At 32.9% G+C, this 21,735-nt stretch overlaps 2 protein-coding genes across 3 annotated transcripts in view; one reads left to right on the top strand and one right to left on the bottom strand.

Annotated features, from left to right (window-relative positions):
- The window catches only part of LOC115890635 (nucleoside diphosphate kinase 7-like), an 82,182-nt gene that overhangs the window by 14,587 nt on the left and 45,860 nt on the right, over positions 1–21,735 (bottom strand). The gene's annotated exons all lie outside the window — the stretch shown is intronic.
- The window catches only part of LOC115890637 (RYamide neuropeptides-like), a 67,057-nt gene continuing 54,203 nt past the window's right edge, over positions 8,882–21,735 (top strand). Inside the window, exon 1 of the mRNA XM_030910931.1 lies at positions 8,882–9,002. The gene's annotated coding sequence lies outside the window, so the exon portion shown is untranslated. The remainder of the gene's footprint in view (positions 9,003–21,735) is intronic.

Raw genomic sequence — 21,735 nt, forward strand, 5'->3', positions numbered from 1 at the left:
ACAGTCTTCCACTTTTTGAAAATTTAGAGGTAAAAACACATGTCAATGTGTGAATTACACGATAAGAAGAGCAGTGAAAGTTAAATTATCTGGGTATTTTTATCGACAGTCACTTACGTTGGGATCATCAAATTACTTATATATGTTAAAAAATTAGAAATTCATTAGCCATTTTAAACACCTAAAAATATTCTAAACATGAAAGATCTCCAGATTTCGTACCATGCCTTGGTTGAATCGCATTTGACATATGGAATAGTGGCTTGGGTAGAGCCAGTAACACACACATACATAGACTACAAATGCTTCTACAAAAGTTTGTGATATTTAAAAACCCATTCATTATTCAGGGAATCCAGTGTTCTGGACATTAAACAGTGCTCTTCTGTCGTGATTTACTTATCATTCAATACACTTATTAGAGCAAGATTATTCTCAAGGAATCATCCCTATGAGACACGCAATAAAAAAAAAATGTCCAGTTGCCTAAAAAGTAAGAACACATACACAATTTAGCTTTTATTACCTTGGACCAAAATTATATAGGTATGTGCATACCGCATTGGAGCTTAGAACTACATCCGGAGATATATGTTTTTAAAAAACAAACTGTTTGTGGGTAATTATGAAGGGCAAGATCGTTTGCTGATACTGTTTCTCAATTCAAGGATTTATACAATTTTGTGAAATACTAAGTATTTTTCATTTTTAGTTGCAAAGGTTGTATCTAAGGGTCTGACTATTCTTTATTAATATTGTTTATACTCTATTTATGTTTTATTTAGATAATATTTATACGAACTTTGAACAAGTCTATATTTTTTTATTTAATTATTAATATCTGCTGTAGTAACTTTTAATAGGCCATGATTGACAATTAAAGAAATTAAAGAATTATTTAAAAGTATACTGCTATATATGTCTCTTGTTTTATTTTTGGGAGCCGCTAATAAATTCTTTATATATTAGGGAAATTTAACTCCCTACCGCTATTTGTAAATCTTGGAATACGTGTATAAGTATGAATAATCTATCGTATCGGAAATTTTAGATATTCCTTTAGCTAATATACGTGAAATATACTTTCAGCAAGATGGGGAACATTCCCCCTCAAAACTATGAAAATATTAAAATATTGTTAAATTATTATTTTTCAAATCAATGAATTGGAACCAATGAACACATATTGATAGCCCCCTCGATTCCCGGATTTCGCCGTTCTCGATTTCTGATTTTGGGGATTTTTGAAATTCGAAATATATCGTGGGCACTACAACCTACAACAATGTCGAACACCTGAAAAATGCTTTAATAAGTCAAGCATTTAGATATTTGCAAACCCATTCCGTTATAAAAGAAAGAAAAATATATTCACAGTTTCAGTGGTAACATTTATTTCAAAAGTAAAATATATCAATCCCAAATTAATTTTAATATGTGTATGACTATTTTAGCAAATACCATTTTGATTTTTTGTTATTTATCACGGCCTACTAATAAGAAAATGATATATTTTAAATATTGCAGTAAATAGTAAAAATAAATATAGAGTGATATATATTTTTGAGAAGCTCATAACAAGACAGATCATATGATTTATAAATATACAGGGTGTTCCATTTGAAAAAAACATAATTTTAGTTCATATTTTCAAAATATTTTTTGGTAGAAAACAGACTACGCCACTGTATTCCACGTAAAAAGTTCTACAATAAGCAGATTTCGCCTTCTCGATACCTTTAACAATAACAGAGATACAGGAGGTGTCCCAAATTGCAAAATTTTCGAAAAGACCCTGTAGCTCAGAAACTAAGAGGGCTATGAAAATTTTGTTTGCAGCATCTTCCGTTTGACGAAAAAGTGGGACAGGTTTGTGCAAACCGCACCCTTCTATCTTCACTAATAACGGAGATACCCTATGATTTCAACCAAAATGGGACACACTGTATTGGCACTCACGGGGTTTTTTATGGCACACGGGTGTTTATTTAAAAAAACAAGAAAATTTATTTCATATTTCAGAAAGATTTGCACAGAATTTTGAACAACCTGGTTTAAGATTACGATATTTATAGCAAAGTAAGTACAGACCAACTATAGTAAATATATAATATAATTTTGACTTTAGGACATTTCTTATTTTTTAATAATTTTTTTAAGAAAGTTTGAGAAGTATATATTTTTTATTTATTTATTAATATCGACTTGAATATTGCCCTCGACTTCCATTTTTATCTTTCAACACATCTTATTCCACACATACCATAACTACAAACCAAAGTTCTTGATGTTGAAAAAAAAAAATAAATATGTAAACAGAAAACATATCTAATAAGTCAGCTGATCATGGCCTCTTGTATGATTAATTACACAAGTATACACGGTTTTGGACCTGAGCAACTAAAAGCAATTTCTAAGATTATTTTTGGAGCTGAATCCATATCAGCAGTCCATTTTTTAAGATTGGTTCTAGTTTTCGAAATATTCAATAAATTCATTATTTTACTATTTTTGACCGTTAACGGTCATTTATTGAATTAAACAATATAAATCAGAAATGAACAGAGGTTGAACTGAGTCTTTTATACTGCTTGGGATCTGTTTCACGGATTAGGGTCCTACAGTAATCGCTCATCATGCGTTCGTCCCAAAATCCTTGGTATCGCCTTTCGATATTCCCTATATCTTGGTGTAGCCGCTCTACTTGCTCGTCGCTTGTGTCGCCCAAGTTGTCGCCCACTGTTGTGGAAAAAAATCAAGATGTGAATGCAGAAAATATATCTTGAGAGACAATTGAACTCCAATCTTGTGGTAATTTTGCAACAAATTGTGGTTTACTTGCTTGTAATCCGGTGATTTATGATTACCGAGAAAGTTGTGAACAACACTTTGAACCGATGCCCATGCTGCTCCCTCATCAAGCATTTTGTAAAAATTTTGTAAAAAAAACGTTTTGTTGTCCGACAATGGGTCCGACAAATATTCCTTCTTTGATTTTTGCGTATGACTGTTTTGGAAACAACTTGGTTAAGTACTGGAAACCCAGTCCTTCGCGATTGAGCGCTTTGTCAAGTTCTTAATAAGGCTAAGTTTAATGTGAAGAGGTGGCAGTAAAACGTCCCGTCGGTTTACAAGTGGTACAGAGGACACATTTTGTTGTCCTGGCTCATAGTGGGTACAACTCGGCCGTACCGAAAACTAGAGCCAATCTTGACAAACGGATTGAAGATCTGAGTTCAGGGCATTTAAGAACCGTTCTCATCTGCTCGGGTCCAAAAGTTGACCCGAATTTGTAAACTTGTGTTATTCTCGGTTCGGGCAGTCATAAGCAATGAATTTTTTGAAACATACTTTATAATACTGCTGTCGGGTATCTATGAAGGTTGTTTAATGCTCTATTGAAGGAATTCGCTCGAAAATATCTAGAAACACTGTGCCAGCGACTACCAAGAAAATGTACGTGTAATTTCAACAGCGAGACACCCCCCGGTTTCAACCTTTTTTAGTGATTCTCTCTTTTCTTTTTAGTTTTGATTGCTTTGAATAACCAGCTGCTGTATCTATCGGCTCTGATCGTAATACCATATACGTTTATGCTTTCATGTTATAATTTCGATTGCTATTATTATGATGATTGCAAGGCTAACATATTTATTTACTGATGTTTTTGCAGTAAAAGAATTGCGTTGCGAGACTTGGCATTTTTTATATTTTATGTTTTGGACTTGGACAGGATTATGTATGTTTGTATACAGGGTGGTGACAATTTCGATGCTCAACATTGGCATCTCAGAAAGTATATCTCAGATATGCCAAGAACGTACAACTTTGAGAAGCATCTCAATGTAGTATTGAGCAATAAAAAGGATTGGAAGAGCGAAACGCTTGCCCAGCAGTTAAAAGCTTAACTTGGTATACTGATGCTTCCAAAACCAATACGGGAACAGGGATCGGAGTGTTTGGGCCGAGAGCTAAATACTCCGAACCAATGGGCACTTACCCTAGTATCCTACAGGCAGAAATCTACGCTATCGAAAGATGCGTACAACTTATCTTAGATAGGAACTATCGGAAACAAGAAATAGCCATCTTGTCTGATAGTCAAGCAGCGTTAAAAGCGATCAACTCAGTATCGATCAATTCGAAATTGGTCAAAGAATGCATAGAGAAGCTGAATAAATTAGGCAAAGAAAACAAAGTCCTCCTACTCTGGGTGCCTGCTCACCAAGGGATAGAAGGCAATGAAAAAGCAAATAATCTAGCTAGGAAAGGAGCTAACACTCCACTAACTGGACCAGAACCGTTCTGCTTTCCAAGTGGTAACCAACTCAAGGCGGAACTCAAGAACTTGGAAGATTCCATCCGCAACCTGGAATGGAAATCTTGCAATGGTCTAAGACACTCGAAGAAGTTTCTGAGGGCTTATGATCAAGAAAAATTACAGATCTTCCTGGGTCTGAGTAAGAACAATCTTCGGATTGTCACGGGGTTTTTAACAGGACACTGTCTCCTCAATGAACACCTCAGTAGATTGAAACTAAGAAGAAACCGCGAATGCAGATTCTGTGGGGAAGATGGGTAAACACCAGTACACCTCATCACTGAGTGCACCGAGACGACAACCATTCGTGCCATGAATTTTGGTACGACTGATATTGGAGATGGAGAACTACCCTCTATAAAACCGTCCCAGATACTGGCTTTTGTCAAAGCCCTGGGACTGTATGATGAGTTATGACTCAAGAAAGGGGGACACAATGGATCTGTAAGGTCGCAGTGATTAACCCCCCTCCCACTCATTCTAAATTTAAAAAAAAAATTGTATACAGGGTGGTGACAATTTCGATGCTCAACATTGGCATCTCAGAAAGTACGAGAGATACGAAAACGGTTAAATGGGACAAAAGTTGCGTAATTAGAAGTTTCACAAACACCTATGAAGGAAACCCCGGTATCTTGCTTAGTTTCGGATTTATGTCAAAAAAATGAAAATAATACGTTTATTTTAAATGAGAATATCTTGAAAACTATTGTATCTATTGCAACGTAAGTTGGTAGATTTATATTTTTGACCTCGGCCAATTAAATGCCGTTTTCAGAAAATTTCTAAGCCTTCTAGATTTCACACAACAATCAAGTTATAGTTTTCTTATGATCGCCATTTTGAATTTTTTTACTATTAGATGAAACGAAAAAAAGTTTATAAGGTGGTAACTAATTTTTATTCGTTTTTATGTAAATTAACTAAAAAATAGATTTTTTAAAAATTCGCCTAAGATCAAGTCTGCCTTGGAAATCCATTTGACCCTTTATATGTCAGCAAGTTATTTTTTTGTTTATTCTATTAGTGTCAAATCTGGACGCACAAAAATTGTATAGAAGAGCTCAATACAGAACCTAAAATTTTATTCTAAAAACGCCAGCCCAGATGTTTAAAGAACATCTTATTTGTGGTCTGGTTTTTCATATAAATGAGAATTTTCTTTTGTATAATAATGTGATTTTTTTTCTGATAAATGTACCAGAATTTGTAAATAAAGATTCATCCGTTCATAACATTTTTCTAGAGAAAAGGGGGCTCTCTTGAACACATTCCCGAAACCATTTGCAAAATTGTAATCTCTCGTAATCACCAGCATGTAAAAAAATGTAAACTTGGTACACATTTAAATTAAAAGTTGCGATATTTATGTTTTTTGATAATTTTCCCTACATAAGAATCACTTACACAACACTCGCGACTTATTTTACGACTAGAAGTTTCCGGATTTATTTCAATCCGAGCTGGCATATTAATATAATTAAGCATTTTAAAATATTGCTCTTGTTTTTTAAAGCTACCAGCAACTGCTAAATTTCTTGGCATCCTTGCAAATATAATACGATAAGGCTGTGTCCTTTCAGGGAACAATTTTCTATAACTTGCGCATGCCATATCGGAATTTCTATTATTTTTTAAGTAAACATTATACATATCTCGTGTTTCCTCACTTGTGAACATATTGTTGACTGTTAATACCATAGACTTAAAATAAAATATAGACTAAACTATTTACATCTCAACGCGGTCAAACAATCTTTTTTGTACACATGTTTACTGCTGGGTACAGTGGACGGAGCCTTCCTCATCCAGCCTATGTTGTCACGTCTTTAAAATTATCAATATTTTTTTTTCTTGTTATACACATATATTGAGATATTAATACTACAGTTTAATAAAGTAGGTTTTAATATTTCATAGATGTATTAAATAGTCCTTATATTACTAAATTATAAGTCGGATACTGTTTAAAAAGGATAAGTTCTTTACAATATGACAACACCGATTAGAGGCGAGGGAGCCTATTCATTCATTTATTACCTTGCAGTACGCGTCGCACGTGTGCGGCAAAGCTTTGTTGCCGCTATGTCCCCGGCTGTATTAACGCATTTTCTTAGCTTGTAGTTCTTAAGTGTTTATTTTATTGACTTTTTCTGTTCAAGAACTATAAAATATGGTTCGCCAGTGCCAAATTTGCAAGAAATTTGACTTAAATAATCCATTTGTCTTGAAACGACTTTTGACCGGTAGGCAACTCTCAATTTACCCATTGGGAGTCAGTGGCATAGTTGTAGAAAGGCGCTTATTTAGGTAATATTTTAGTAAAATGTAAAATCTGAATTTTTTCTCTTACATTACATTATTTACTTACTTACATTGTAACAAAATCATAATTATAACCCTGTTAATAATTAATAATGTTTTTATTAAAAATACATATATTCCGGTTTATTCTAAAATTATCTTCAGAATCTAAAATAACATACAAGAATTTTAAAATAATATTACATTATGAAACAATATTTTTTAATATACCGGGTCGTCTCAAAAGTGTTTCACCCCTCTAACTTTTTTATTTTTTCAGATAAAAAAACAGATTTGTATGTTAGTAGGTATATGACATAAATTAGGATTTATTGACGTATTCAATTGTTTTTGGTCTCTTCCTGTTTCACCGAAATGATTACATCTTTTGATTTTTAAAGGCACCCTCGGTATATTGCTACTTTATTCGATAAAAAATGACTTGAACTGACTGAATAGAATGACATATTATATGTCAACTTTTGACATTGTCGCTTAAAAACAAATCGTATTTTAAATTTCAATCCAGGGTGCCATGGTGTTGTTAAAAACACTAAGTTTTAATCAAAGAGCCTTGGAAAAATAGTTTTGATCGTCTAATGGGTTTCGTGTCTTGTCTAAGCCGGTTAAAAGATGTATACAATACAAATCGTATTTTTAATCATACATATGTCAATTTTTTCAAATGGAACAAGGGTGACTCATTAGCATATTTGGAAAAAGCATTTTTTTATGAATATATTGATACCACACACTTGGTATTTCGAGTCAAATTGTCGTTATGAACCGCGTGTTATAATTACAATTAAACCATATGCGAAAATGTCAAAAGTTGACATATAATATGTCATTCTATTCAGAGTGTCATTTTCTATCGAATAAAGTAGAAATATACCGAGGGTGCCGTTTAAAAATGTTATAATTAAAAGTTATAGTCATTTCCGATGAAACAGGAAGTGACCAAAAACAATTGAATGCCTCAATCAATCCTAATTTATGTCATATACTAAAATGCTAAATCTTGTTTTTTTATTTGAAAATATAAAAAAATTATGGGGATGAGCCACTTTTGGGACGCACACGGTATAATAAAACAGTACCGAGTTAAATAAATGTAGTTTTCATTTTGTCCACTTCCTATCACCTTCGTTGCTTTAATGGAACAGATTTATGTTTTCTCTAATTTACATAATAAGACATCACTTAACCAGAAAAAAAAATACAACAATCATATTTTATTTTCTCTCCCTGTCGGCGATTCTATTATATCTGTGGAATAGATCCTGTTTTGATTAATATTAGGGGTTGTAAATGTTTGACTAAAATTAATAATTTATTATTAATTTCAAAAATTACGTAATTTCGATTATACAATTTCTTCTAGAATGTGTATTTTACTATTTTTATCCTTTTTGGACTCTAAGACGTTTTTTCTAAACTTTTATTTAAAAAACCTGTCCTAAATCTTAATAAAATATAAAAAAGTTTAAATACGATATATTTTTAATTTAATTATAGCTTCATTAAAATAAAAAATTACCCGGCTATGACACGGAGAGTTCAGGTGTACTTGAGAAACGAAAAGACAGTGTTGTGTTTCTCAGCAGAGTCGTCAGGGGAACGACCGTTACGACAGAGACAACCTATCTATCGCTCGTGTCGCACTCGTTATAACCTAAAACAATAACACAACAATAACAAGACATTGTCTGACCGCATGTTCCAGCTATTTATGAATGAGATGCTCAGTCTATATTTTATTTTAAGTCTATGGTTAATACATTTTACACTATGTACTATAATTTTTTGTATTCAGATCTGACACTTAATAGAGTAAACAAAAATTAACTTGCTGTCAATATAAAGAAGTGTCAATTGGATTTCCAAGGCAGACTTGATCTTTTGAGCGTATTTTAAAAAATATTTTTTGGTGAAATTGTCACCACCCTATATACTATATTAAAAGCTTTAGATAGCTAGTCAAATTAAATATGATTATACCAAATTAGTCATCTCTGTAAGACTATTCTTTAAATGCACACAAAGAAAATCAGTTTTCACCAGTTCATATTAGCATCCTCACAAGATTAATCAAACAACCGACATTTTTCTCTTCTGTATGTTACCGAAAAAAAATTACAACACGTACCGCCCATCCGCCTACCACGACGATGGTAACCAATGCCATCGTCTCTGGGACGGAAAGACACACGTGATGCGTCGTAGGACGCACATATAAAACGACGCTCGGCGTCCCGACGCCTGACTCTGTTAGTGTCGACGTCGAAAGTGGTGAACAAGACGACCTGGTGCCGAAGAAGAGGAAGAAGATCGGGGATTTCTGGCGTACGACCTTGGAGAATTACGACTCGAACAGGTAGGACATTTAAATAGTTCGAAATTTTTTGTTATACAGGGTGTTCCGAAAAAAATGGATTTTTTAATTTTTTTATTAAAAAACATACCTAATACATTGATAATATGGCAGCATAGGTAGAATATTAAATTTAGAGGAACGAAAACACAGAAGAAAAAAACTTCCCAAAGCACAATTTTTTTTAATTTTCAAAGTTAAATAACTCGGTTATTTTGGACTTATTTGAAAAAACGGTAAAAATATATTATGATTCTTCTATCGATATCTACCAGACCTGTAAATATATGCACTTATTTAAGGATCGCCTATAATGAAAAAATGACTATTTAAATTAAATAAATCAAATTTCAAGTATTGCTACAGATTTACCCGTTAAAATATTTCCATAGCAACAAAATGTTTCCATAGCAAATTTTTTCCATAGCAACTGTTAAAATTGCTTTATATCTATCAAAAATAGTAGATAAAATAGTACTTTAACCGCAAGGGTAGATTAAATCAAGAGTAAATTATTAAATGATACTTTAACAGCGAGGATAGGTTAAAAACTTTATTTCTTCACGCACGTTTTTTAATTGCTTCCATTTTTGAAAATTTTTGTATTCCTCTTCATAAATTATTCGGGATTTAAATGGAAGTAGTTTGGATATGGCGTTTTTCGCCTCAGCCTGAATATCAGGGTGTTCAAATCATACAGGGTGTTCAAAATTCTATGCTAAACTTTCTAAAATATAAAATAATTTTTCTTCCTTTTTTTTAATGGATCACCTTGTATATTATTTCTTTGTTAAATGGAGAATTAAAAGATAAACATTTTTTTGTATTTAAAGTATTTCAAAAGTTTTAACGGTTTTGCGGATATTCGTAATATTATACATTACACGGGGTTTTCAACAGTTTTTTATCAAAGCTATCCGATGATTTTTGTCTGGTTCCAATAAAAAAATATTTTTTCTATTTAAAAAAGTTTGGCATAGAATTTTGAACACCCTGTATAATTTAAGATTACGATATTTTTAGCTAAGTAAGTACAGACCAAATACAGTAAATTCCTAGTATAGTGATAGTAAGTGATCTTAATATAAGTAATATTAATAGATAGTAAGTAATTCCCATCGTATGGAGGACACCAAAAATGAAATAATATACAGGGTATTCCATTAAAAAAAATAGCATCCAGATTCACTTTAAATTGCATATTTATAATTTACATTTTTAAACGGTTTTATTTAGCTCGACTCGTACGGTATTTATTTATTTGTTTGTTTATTTGGATCAAAATTAGAAATTGAAATTTAAGTACCTTCCTGTTGTCAGATTGATCTGAAATTTGGTACACACCTTTAGTTCCGATGACAATACAATATAGTAATATCAATAACATTGTAAATCTAAGATGGCCGCCGGTACAAAATGGCGGATTTCATATTTTTCCACAACCCCCTCAATATGGGTATCAAATGAAAGGGCTACACTAGTAGAATACTGTGATTATGACAAAATTTAAAATCCAGGATGGACGTCGTTACAAAATGGCGTATTAGGTGAGGGCATGAGTATTCGTGTCCAAAACAGTTGTGTCCAAGATTGTGTGACGTTAGAAGGACAGATAAAAAAAAAAATAGGTGATTAGATGTACCTACGTAGTTAGCGGTAGCTTTACCACCCAAGTTAATGTAATAGGTTAAAACGTGCTGAGGACTGTATGGCATTAGGGTGGCTAAAAATGTAATGTCGCAAGCGTTTTCCCCTCAAGATTGGGCGCCTCTTGTTGTATATTATAGCCTTGCCCCTCTACTGGACCTCTGGGGGGGTCGACCGTTAAAATGTCCATTACTCGTGGGAACAACATGGAAACAATAAATAAAAAAAAAACAAACAAAAATAAAAACGTTGCCACACAACGAAAAAGAAGGCTCGAAAAGGCGAAAGAAAAGTATAGACCGAAACGTGCAAAAGAAAGTGAAAATGAAACCTATAGTCGACTACAGAAACGAAGAGAACGGTTAGCAACAGAAACACCTGAGCAACATGATGCCAGGTTAATAGCACAACGTGAGAGACAAAGGCAGCTGGTAGAGTCAGAAACACCTGAGCGTCATGAGTCCAGGCTAGCATCACAACGTGACAGACAGAGAGTTGTTAGCGGCAGAAACACCTGAGCGTCATGAGTCTAGGCTGGCATCACAACGAGAGAGACAAAGAGAGTTGTTAGCGTCAGAAACACCTGAGCGTCATGAGTCTAGGCTAGCATCAGAACGCGATAGACAGAGAGAGTTGTTAGCGTCAGAAACACATGAGCGTCAGATTGTAATAAATTATCAGGTAAAAAACCATGTAATAATGATGCACTAAATGAATTAAATAGAATGAGGAATATTCGGTAGGCATTTCCGTTAAATACTAAAAACTAGAAAATAAAAAACGGTAAAAAACTTTTAAGTTAAACGGTTTTTTATCTTATGTGCACTGAAAACTAGAAAATAATAATAACAATTAGGTATTTTGAACTTCTAGTTCAGAAATATTTTAGTACTAGGCAGAATAGCTTTTAGGCATATTAGACTAAAATAAAAACGTGGGGCCCATTAACTATTGCTGTAATACTTTCTTCTATATTAAGTGTGGATTGCATCGACTTACTATAATCGTAACTGGAGATTTTGACAATCAATAACCAGCCGTGGCGGCTTCACCAGCGAACGCCGAGCTCATGATCTACCAAAGTATAAAGATATGCTTTGCCATAGGTAGGATTTCAGAGGGGCCCCACGTTTTTATTTTAGTCTAATATGCCTAAAAGCTATTCTGCCTAGTACTAAACTATTTCTGAACTAGAAGTTCAAAATACCTAATTGTTATTATTATCTTCTAGTTTTCAGTGCACATAAGATAAAACCGTTTAACTTAAAAGTTTTTTTACCGATTTTTTTCATTGATACGATAATTAATTTACTTTTTTTTCAGTGGTCTGATAATTAATCTTGTTTGAGATTAATAACTACCTAATTAATTAATCATCGAAATATCTAACTTAATTAATTAAATAGAAGAAATTAATTTTTAATATTGTTAGATCGTACGAAAAATCAATTAATTCTTTAATATTAATTACAATTTTTTCTCAGATTACTAAAAATGTATGTATTTTTATACCTAAATTTATTATTTTCTTTTTAAAATACAGTTTTTTAAGAAGATTAATTCGCCGTGAAATAAATTTATAAAATTTGTTAAGTATTTTGTCTTATTCTTGTAAAGCGAGTAGGTATTTGAATTTCAAACGATTCGTCACTTGTCGAATTATGCTCTAAATAAGAAAATAAGTAAATTGGCAGGCTTTCAGTTACATTACCAACTTCAGGAATGATATCTTCATCTTCCCAAACGACAAATACGAATATCGTTTTTCATCACCTTCAATCTCCCCCAACCTCTTTATACAGAGTGATTCAAATGTAACCTGCCGGGTAAATAAAATACGAAAATTGAAAATAAAGTTGCAGATAGAAAAAGAGTTTGTTAAGATATACAGTATGCCCCGGATTGTCTTTACAAGAGGAAAAACATTTTTATTGTTGGTATTTTGAGAAAAATGCATTATTAATTTTGCTTGTTCTAAAATGGTTAATCCCGTTTTTCCATATTTCCATACCGTTTTAGAAGAAAATAAGAAATTATTGTTGACTTTTTTCTAAGTTCTAAAAATCAAAAGTCATTTTTATGGTAATATAATTATGATTTCATTCTTTCATAGACGGTTATTATTAGTTTTAACTAATGTCATATTTTTGTTGTTGTTAAAGTATCAAATTTTTGGATAACTATTATCACTCTTTCCTTACCACTGAACTAAATAAATGTTGTGCTTCCTTTAACATTTCAAAATAACAAAAAATATGACTTCAATTAAAATTCTATGTATAACAATCTATCTAAGAATGAAAACGAAGTTATATTACCATAAAAACGCGTTTTGATTTTTAGAAACTAATTGAACTCTATTTTCATGTATTTTTTTATTTTATTCAAAACAGTATGGAAATTTGTCAAAAGTATAAACGGGATTAACCATTTTAGAACAAGCAAACATTTTTATGAAGAATGTATTTTTCTCAAAATGCCAATAATAAAAAAGTTTTTCCTCTTGTAAAGACAATCCGGGGACATGCTGTATTTTATTTGTATATGTTTAATTGTCTTATTACGGTCGGATTATAAAATTTTAAAAAAAATCGACGTAATCGACATCATATCACTCCATTTTTGACAGTTTTGTTTAACGTTTCAAATAACTCATTTCAAACTGATTTGAATTTTTGCAAATTTATTGTATATAGACACACCGGAAAAATCTATGGATATCATTTTATTAAAGTTAAAAATAAATGTTTTGAATAAACAACCACATATTTGTAGGCCGATTCTTTCTACTTTGATTGAAACGAAGTAGTCACACCTATTATTTCTAAATTTGGGATATTTGCAGAAGTGTTTGTGCATTTTTTGTCAAATGTATAGAATTAACCTGTACTGGCTATGTTTTTATGATAACTGGCCAGAATTCATTCAAATAATTTTGTTTAGTATTAAACAACGTTATGGAGCGTAGACATCTTAACAGAGACGAAATGCGAAGGGCCATGGGTATGCTCGAAGCTGGAATGCGCCAAATCGACGTAGCTAGAGCATTAAATACAACGCAAAGTGTAAAATCGTGATTAAGTGCACGCTACCGTGAAAGTGGTGATGTTGCTGAAAGGTACACAGGGCGACATCGCATTACTACCCCTCAGCAAGATCATTTTTTACAATTAAATGCTCAACGCCGACCGACTCTTACAGCACCAGTGCTTAGTTTCTTCTCCAGGAAACACATAATGTAACCGTTAGTCCTGACACTGTCCGCAATAGATTAAGAGAGGTCAATTTAAGAAGCAGACGCCCCTGGAGAGCTCAACCTTTAACGAGAGGAAATCGAGAGGTACGATATTTGTGAGCTCAAGATCATGTTCAGTGGTCGAATGAACAATGAGCCGATGTTCTCTTCACGGATAAGTCACGCTTTGGAATTCATCCGGATTCGAGAAGACTTAGGGTATGGAGAGAACCAGGAAATCTTATTCGGTTGGATCATGTTCAGGAAGTGCACCCTTATCAAGGTGGAACAGTTATGGTCTGGGGAGGAGTCCAGTTAGGCCGAAAGGTTTTTCGGCCTAACTAAGATCGATTGATCTCGTTTTTCTTGAAAGGTTTCTAACAGGAATCACATACCGTGATTTAATTCTTGAGCCTGTCGTGTTACCATATGCCAATGATTTTGGGAGAAACTTCATTCTCATGCATGACAATGCACGGCCCCATACAGCCAGAGTGGTAAGTGAGTTTATCAATGCTCATCAATTAAACATCTTACCCTGGCCGGCACAATCCCCTGACCTCAATCCCATCGAGCACGTATGGGACGCAGTCCAAAGAAGAATTTTGAGAGTGGATATGCCTCGTGAAACTCTTAGGGATCTGGTTCGGGCCGTGAATGCAGCGTGGCAGGCTGTACCTAAAGAAGAGATCGACAACCTGATCAGGAGCATGGAGAGACGATGTAAGGCTGTAATGAACAGTAGAGGAGGCTATACCCTTCATTAAGTAAAAATGGTTTTATCTTTTTTTTTTAATTCACAGTTTAGAATAAAAAAATTGTGTATTTTTCTGAGTTCAATAAAAATCGAGGTAAATTTGAAAAATTCGGTAAATTTCGCATTTTTATTTCCAATACGTCCTCTAAACTATTTGTTTATTTTAATTTTATTATATCAGAAATGCAAAAAATAAAATTACTGACGATGGCTGGATAAAATTGTAATATCCCTAGACTTTTCCGGTGTGTGTATATTATTATAATAGTTGGGGTAATTTTACGGATATGTTGTATAGATTATCTGGGTTTATGTTATTTCTTATTTATTTTATAATTATTATTTTTATGCAAAGTGTACAAATATTGAAAAACATTGTAGTACGAGAGCTAGCAACGTCGGAAAAACAAGTATTTTAAGACGTCTGGCTCTTTGTTTTATCTTTTACTATGCTCTCTAGAACAGCATGCGGTACGTCTGGCTACCGGTAAACCTTACGATCCCTACTGCGCATTAAAAGAAGATCCTATATTTTTATTAGTCCTTTAAATTCTAGCATTGAATATTAATCGAACATGTCTCCATAGCGCAGTGCGTAGAGTTTCCGACCACGAACCGATGATTCAGAGTTCGAATCCGGGTCAGGACAAAGACTTTTTTATTCTATTGTTACGTTTTTCGTCGGTTCCGTGTGGATAGAAAGTCACAATTTATTTAAACACTATTTATTTAACACTAATTAACAAAAACAATAACGATAAAAGACTTAAAGAACTATTTACAAACGATTTATAACTAAGAATTTATTTTTGAATTTTAGCGCGTCAACTGCACTCATTTATTTATAACTGCCCTCTTTAGGCCACAGCCGCCGGCTTTTATACCTACAGCTAAAGGTCTCTAGAATAGTCCATAGATCGTTAGGTGCATAGAGAAGGTTTAGATTGTTCTCGTATGTACTACTCCATTCCAGTAGAACTCGATACTTCTCGAATCTTCGAATGAATCATTACGGTGTCTATTCTTTAATGCGATGTTAAGGTCATCCGAGGGCGGGCCATATAGTTAGGTTAGGTCGAGTCCACACCGGTACGCAACACTATTTTCGTTTATATTCTGATAGTAAAGTATTAAATATTTGTTTTTTTTGAATTACCAAATTATTTAATACTTTACTGTCAGAATATAAACAAAATAAAATAAGTCTTTGCCCTATATATAAAATAAAAAAGTCTTTGCGCTGACCCGGATTCGAACTCCGAATCATCGGTTCGTGATCGGAAATTCTACGCACTGCGCTATGGAGACATGTTCGATTTATATTCAATACTAGAATTTATAGGACTAAATTAATAAAAATAATAATATAACTAAAAATATAGGATCTTCTTCCGATGTGCAGTAGTGAACACAGTGGGTATCGGCAGCCAGACGGGCCGCATGCTGTTCCAGAGAGCATAGTAAAAGATATAATAATAATAAATTAATTATTTTATTGTGATAGTTTAAGGTTAAATTTTTTTACCAGCAGACCTTGCAGTTGAACAGTGCTCTTTTTAGAACCTCTTTTAGTGCAAAGTGTACAAGATTAATAACGTGTTAAGCTTAATATCCGTAAAAAACTCATCGCAAGTTTATTAGAATATTTTGAACGGGAAAATGGTTTTAATGACCATTTAGCCCCTTAAGTGGTGTTTTGTTGATGTAAATAATAACTCGTTATATATTTATAATTAATTTATCTTTGTTTCCTAAAATATTTTGATTAAAAGAAAATATGTAAAAGCGGGCAACGCTGTGCAGGTCAAGTTTAATCACGTGACTAAAAGTTTATTTGACATAACTATAGTTGTTTCAGTAGTTTATCTGTATGTTTGATATTAAATAATTATATTAATTTATTTATCTTTATTAGATATAACGAAAAACCAAACGAGCAAATTATTGAGTCTATCTTAATTATTTGTAAGGGTGATAAGTTTGAACCACCCTTCGAACCTCCAGCTTTTGAAATTTAATTTCGCATCGTAATCCCTACTAGAAAGGTAAAACACTCGAGGTAAAATACTTGAAGGGTGTAAAATTTCCATTTAAGTGGTTATCATCGAATACTCGAACTCCTTACGCCACTCTGTCTTCCTCTATTCCCATTTATATTCTTACAATTTGAATAATATTAATTTGGAAGTATCTAGTCCCACAGCATAGATAAAATTTATTAAAATTAAAAATTTCTGTCATCAGTTTTAATTCTTGATACAAATCTGGGTTTTGCGCCACTGGAAAAGAAATCTACAAAAAAGATATTTTTTTTTGTAAACACTACTATGTTGTATCTATAGTTCATCTATACTAATATATAAAATCCTTAAGTGACTGATTAATCACGATCCTGCTCAAACCACTCAACGTAAGAAGCTCAATTTTGGCATACAGGTTGATTCTAGGGTATAGAGATTCGATAAGAAGGGATTTTTCGAAATTCCAGTTCCAAGAGGGTGAAACCACCCCTCAAGTATTACAATATTTTTTATTTAAAAAACGGTCAAGTTTCCGAAAAAACGCTTAAACACGTATATTTTATTTTGTTTTTTTTTACATATTTTAAGATTTTTTAAAAATGTATACAGGGTGTTTCGAAAAATCTGGTCATTGATTAATCACGATCCTGCTCAAACCACTCAACGTAAGAAGCTCAATTTTGGCACACAGGTTGATTCTAGGGTGTAGAGGTTCGATAAGAAGGGATTTTTCGAAATTCCAGTTCCAAGAGGGTGAAACCACCCATCAAATATTACAATATTTTTTATTTAAAAAACGGTCAAGTTTCCGAAAAAACGCTTAAACACGTATAAATTTATTTTGTTTTTTTACATATTTTAAGATTTTTTAAAAATGTATACAGGGTGTTTCGAAAAATCTGGTCATTGATTAATCACGATCCTGCTTAAAGCACTTGACGTAAAAAGCTGATTTTTGGAAAACAGATTGACTTTAGGGTGTAGAGGTTCGATAAGAAGGGATTTTTCGAAACTCGAATTCTAAGGGGGTGAAACCACCCTCAAATATTAAAATATTTTTTATTTAAAAACCGGTGAGTTCTCTTAATCGGAAATTCTCTTAAACACGTATATTTTATTTTGTTGTTTTACATATTTTAGGATTTTTTATAAATTTATACAGGGTGTTTCATAAAATATGACGATTGAGTAATCACGATTCTGCTTAAACTGCTTGACGTTTAAAGCTGATTTTTGGTAAACGGATTGACTGTGGGGTGTAGAGGTTCGATAAGGAGGGGTTTCTCGAATCTCAAATTCCAAGAAAGCGAAAACGCCCCTCAAATATTACAATATTTTTTATTCAAAAAACGGTCAAGTTTCCGAAAAAACGATTAAACACGTACATATATTTTATTTTGTTTTTTTACATATTTTAAGATTTTTTAAAAATGTATACAGGGTGTTTCGAAAAATCTGGCCATTGGTGATTTTTGGAAAACAGATTGACTTTAGGGTGTAGAGGTTCGATAAGAAAGGATTTTTCGATACTCGAATTCTAAGGGGGTGAAACTATCCCTCAAATATTAAAATATTTTTTATTTAAAAACCGGTGAGTTTTTCGGAAATTCTCTTAAACACGTATATTTTATTCTGTTGTTTTACATATTTTAAGATTTTTTATAAATTTATACAGGGTGTTTCATAAAATATGACCATTGAGTAATCACGATTCTGCTTAAACTGCTTGACGTTTAAAGCTGATTTTTGGCAAACGGATTGACTGTGAGGTGTAGAGGTTCGATAAGGAGGGGTTTCTCGAATCTCAAATTACAAGAGGGTGAAAACGCCCCTCAAATATTACAATATTTGTTATTTAAAAAACGGTTAGTCTTTCGGGAAAACGCTTGGACAAGCATAATTTATTTGTTTTTTACATATTTTAAATTTTTTTAAAAAATCATACAGGGTGTTCCAAAAAGTTGGGTAATTTTGTAACCACGATTCTGCTTAAACTGCTTGACGTAAAAAGCTTATTTTTGGCAAACGGATTTTTCGAAAGTCAAATTCCAACGAGATGAAACTACCCCTCAAATATTACCAAGTTATATAATAGTATCACCATATTGTTTTTTCTCATGCTGACATAAATGTGAGAAAATTTTATCTAGTTTGTATGTTAATGGAAATTCTTGTTTTGCTTCATCATCACCATTACAAATGATTAATTCGACTGTCGCTGGTACACGAGTAGAGGTAGAAGGGGGTTTCACCATCAGTGGAGGGTGGAGGGAGCGCACAGCGCATGCGCGTAAATCAGCTAGGAACATGTAAAATAGGCTAATAAACAAGAATAAACGGGTTTGAACCGCTTTGAACCGCTTTTGAAAAGCTTTGAACGGGTTTGAACAAAAACTGAACAGGTCTGTTGTTCTACGCTAAAAAGCCGTTCAAAGCTTTTCAAAAGCGGTTCAAAGCGGTTCAAACCCGTTTATTCTTGTTTATTAGCCTATTTTACATGTTCCTAGCTGATTTACGCGCATGCGCTATGCGCTCCCTCCACCCTCCACTGATGGTGAAACCCCCTTCTACCTCTACTTACACGCTAGTATCAAATAAACTTTTAATCACGTGATTAAGCTTGACCGATACAGCGTTGCCTACTTTTGCATATTTTCTTTTAATCAAAATATTTTAGGAAGCAAAAATAAATTAATTATAAATATAGAAACAGTTATTATTTGCATCAACAAAATTCATCTTCTTCACAGCACATAAGGGACATAAAGGGCCATTACTACCGCTTTCCCGTTCAAAATATTCTAGTAAAATTTCGATGAGTTTTTGCGGCTATTAAGCTTGTACACTTCGCACTAAAAGTGGTTCTAAAAAGAACAATGTTCGACTGCAAGATCTGCTAGTAAACATTTTTAATTTTAAAGTATCACAACGCTATTTATTTAAACCAAAAACTCGGAATACAAAACTACAACATGTATACAAAATATCAAAACGAATGACAATGTCAGGAAGTAAATAAATAAATGTGGCAACTTGACATTTTTTGCAGCACAGCTACCACCTGAATCCACAGCGGGAAATTTAAATTCCAGTTAGTCAGCACGGCGCCGAATATGTCCATGGTTAGCAACAATGAATTTAAAAATCACGCCCTCGATTGCATACCTAAATGTTGATTTGGTCAGAACCAAAAAAAAATAAAAACAAAAAATCTAAATACACCTATTTAAGAACACTTAGTTTTTAGCAAATACGTCTATTATAAGCCTTTAACGTTCTATTAAAGATCAGAACATTTTAGTTATGAAATACAAACAAAATACAAGAACTTGTTTTGCACTTTATCATCATAAGATTCCTCCTCATTACAGTACCTGTTATATGCCTAGTTTAAGTGACTAAAAGAAATAAAGAGGGAGGGTAGTTTTGAAATTAACGCTCTGTAGACTATCCAAGTAATATTGCTCGTTGATATGCCCCAAGCATTCAATATCAGATCGAGTGAATTTCACTTTATTTGAGAAGTAAATATCCTGTCAAACATAACTCGTAATTAGAGATTTATAAAAAAAATCAAGGTAACACTTACTTAGTATAGTTTTATCTTAGTTTAGTAGCAGATTGAGCATTTTTTTTTATAGACGTATGCTTAAGAAGCGGTAGCTTAGATAGATTAATAACCTTTATCTACAACCGTTTAGTTATAACGTTTTTACATCACTATTTTTTTAGTATTTCAGTTACGTTATGAGATTCATAACACAACTAGTGGTGTTATGAATCTATAACACAACTAGTTTTTATAATAATGAAAAACAACTACGAACATCTAAATATATTAACTTTTCCGGCAATAATGATTCCGTGGCACCAAAGGTGGCACGTACTGCGGCAACTTCAACATCTGAAGGGAGACTTTCGGAATCGCTCATCGTAATTTTTAAAATGATTTTTCTGGGCAAAAAGTGCTCGCATTTACTTGACAGAGCAAACTTTTCAGAAAAAAATGTGACAAATGTCATAGTTAAAAGTTTAAAGGTGGGCGACTAATAAACGAAAATTAAAACAGCATTTTCTTACTTTTCGGTTGTAGATAAAACCAGTGGCGTAACAACAGACTCACGGGCCTGTGTGCAAAAATTTTACCAGGCCTCCTATTACACCTACATATTTCAATACTTATACAGGGTGTCCCAAAAATGAGTGCAGATATTTTAAGGGGTGGTAGATCTGGCCAAAAGAAACATATTTTCTCTTTACCATTTTTAAAATAAATTGAAAATAACCGAGGCATTGTTTGCATTGTTTTGTTTTTGTGCGAGTTTAATAACCCACGAATAACCTTAAACATAACCTTAAACTACACACCATACTAGGAATGTACGATTCGAATCGATTTTTATCCATCACGTGATTTTTATCAAACGATTTTTTGGTATAATCGATCTTTTTTTTTAAATCGAAGACCGATTTTATTTATACAGTTTTACAGGTTTATTTATTTGTTAGAATTTAGAATAAGAAAAAACACTTTAGTTTTGCTGGAATATTTGTTTGCAGTGCATCCCTAGTAAAAGGCCATCTAGCAATGAACTGAAAAATTAAGTGTAAGTGCTCGCTGCCGCATGCGCCGATGTTTGTTTATCACTTTGATATCAGGTGTCAGATTTTTGTCGGGGCTTCCCATATTTTTATATTTTAGATAACGTAGAATATTCTTTGATGTTACCTTAATTCTTTCTTGTACTTTTACTTTATTTTTGGGATATCCCTACTCCATACATTAAACATTTACATTAAACATTTAGAAAATTGATTTATCTATCTTTATACAACCACCAAAACGTTGACCCATAATAGTAATACATCAGTCCAGTAAAGGACCCTAAGTCAAAAAATTCCTAAATAAAAATTTGTAATTTGTAATTCCTTCAGTGTTTTCGAAATTGTTGTCGGGGTTGCGTCGGTTTTGAAGAAATGTCGAAGAAAACCCCGGACTGTCTACCATCAGCCGCCGGATATAAGTAGTTATTAAAGCAAGTTTTTTTAACATTTTTTATTGTATTTATGAGTTTA

Source organism: Sitophilus oryzae, unplaced genomic scaffold (genome assembly GCF_002938485.1).
Source record: "Sitophilus oryzae breed Bouriz unplaced genomic scaffold, Soryzae_2.0 scaffold_907_pilon_pilon, whole genome shotgun sequence".
In the NCBI taxonomy this organism is placed as follows: domain Eukaryota; kingdom Metazoa; phylum Arthropoda; class Insecta; order Coleoptera; family Curculionidae; genus Sitophilus; species Sitophilus oryzae.